General features: G+C 35.4%; 1 protein-coding gene across 1 annotated transcript in view; it reads left to right on the top strand.

The window, feature by feature from the left end:
* Nucleotides 1-2,229, top strand: part of trak1a (trafficking protein, kinesin binding 1a) — a 50,091-nt gene that overhangs the window by 8,009 nt on the left and 39,853 nt on the right. The window lies entirely within an intron of this gene.

The following is a 2,229-nucleotide window of genomic DNA, read 5'->3' as shown; positions in this document are numbered from 1 at the left end:
AAATAAAAGAGGTTGAACTACAGGGAGTCCCTCAGAACGGTGGATTTGGATGTACGAGAGGCTTCCTGTCCAGCGTTCTCACATTTATTCTAAACCATGGTTTGATTGTCTCATTTGCTCCCCTGTGTTTTTGTATGTATTTTAGAAAAATACCCATCATTTAACATTTTAATTAATTTACACTTTGAGCAGTCTTGGAGAAGAAAATGAACATACAGTTTGGATTATGTATTTATAATTTTACTTATGAGTCAAAAAAATCAGGTACATGTTGAAAATGAAACAGCATTTCTATTAATCCATTTTAATTAGGATTATGGAACACAATTGCTTCCATAATCTTTTACTATCTCACGATTCGATTGAAAATCGATTTTTTTTCATTCAAAGCTCAGTGTGAGCCAATTTGTGGTGTTCCTAAAGTGCTTCATCTTTATTTTGCAATTTTTCACACAGTGAAGCTCATGTCAAACTTAGACGTCAGTAAAAAACAAAATGAGCCCAAATCTTTGCATTCAATGAAGACAGAGTCAGTTAAATCTCTCTTTCCTCTAGTTTTGTAGTTTCCTCTTTGTTTTGGTACTTTCTGCACATGCTTACCTTCCAGAACCGGCTCCATGTGACATCAGGACATCCCAAGTGCTTACACAATGGAGGTTGACAACCTTTGTGTGTGTATATATATATATATTCATTCATTCATTCATTCATTCATTCATTCATTCATTCATTCATTCATTCATTCATTCATTCATGGTTATAATCTTTGATGTTTTTCCTGTTCAGGTGTCACAGCACAGAAACAGCATGAGATGATTTTAAGACTGGTTTGAGACAGTCTTCACTATTTTTGAAAAAAGAATTGCCGTACAAAATTTTAAACATTCAAAATTCTAGCAACAAGACTGCAAGCTACTGCAACTCAAACAACAAAACTGAGAAGCTAACAAACATCTTAAGACCTTTTTGAGACTCCCTTGATTGACAATACTGTTCACTAACTGGTTCTTACGATCCAACAGTGCAAAATGTGAGTTCTTGCCATTTTTCAACTGGTCATAAAATTTTGATCAGGAGTATATGCTTTGTACAGCAAATGAAAGCTTCTGGAAACAACTATAGAGGCCAAACAAATGTCCAGAGAAAACAAGAAACAAAGTTTTTTTAAGTTGGGAAGGAGGCCAAAAATTTGGGGAAATTATTTTTATTTATTTATTTACTTATTATTTATTTATTTATTTATTTAGCGCTCGGGCTAATGTTGGGAACTCTGTACTTCCTTCTGTACTGAAGCGCGATTGAATGTGCGGAATGATTCACCAGCTGCTGTGTGTGTTTTTCAGCACAGTCGCTCATTCAGTCTGGATTAGCAAACCGTAAGAGACGGCGTCGTCAGGAAGTCACAGACAAACAGGGGGTGGAGTGAGAGCAGTAAAACAAAGAATGTTATTTTTTGCCTTATGTTATCTCTCATTCAGTGTTAAATTAATTCTGTCCATCCAAGGGCTGCTTTGTTTTACATTTCTGCAAAAAAGAGACTAAAGTCTGAATTATGTTTGTGAATGAACCTTTGACTTTGAGTTCTTTGTGTATCTATGGAAACATAAACTTGAAGTATGGCTTGTGTCATGGTGGTGTGCAGCTGAATCCATTATTGACTCTGAACTAAACAGACTTTCTTGACTCATGGCAGCTGTGTGTTAGGTCATTTATTTTTAACCACTGCAAACACAAATTACCAGGGTAACTTAACTGTTTGTATTTTTGCAATTTAATAAACATGCCTTATATTTCTTTGGAAGTAGTTTGGGTTGTGTGTAAGTTTTGTCATTTTTTTTCTTAACCAGGTCTTGTTGTTAGCAGCCTTGCAGGTACTCTGCATCAGAGTTCCCATGTATATAAAATAATAAAAGTGTTAAGTTTCCAACATTATTAGATTATTATCTGTGAATGTAAATGCAGTATAGATGAGATTGAGGCCCACAAGCAGGATTCCATTTGTCTGTTGCACCTTGTAAGTAAAAGTGTTTTATGTGTTTTGTAAACATGCTGTATTATCTAGCTTATAAATAAATGACCAAAGGTTTCAGTTGGTTTCCATTTTTCAGCTTGGAGAGCCAAAATACAGTAAGTTCTCCTGAGTCCACCAGAGGGCCTCATACACCATTCACCATTAAGTCCAACAGACTTTACAAATGCTTTGTTGGACTCAGCTGGACTCACATCTGC

This window comes from Austrofundulus limnaeus, unplaced genomic scaffold (genome assembly GCF_001266775.1).
Source record: "Austrofundulus limnaeus strain Quisiro unplaced genomic scaffold, Austrofundulus_limnaeus-1.0 Scaffold18, whole genome shotgun sequence".
Lineage (NCBI taxonomy): Eukaryota > Metazoa > Chordata > Actinopteri > Cyprinodontiformes > Rivulidae > Austrofundulus > Austrofundulus limnaeus.
This window is presented reverse-complemented; position numbering and strand designations above follow the sequence as displayed.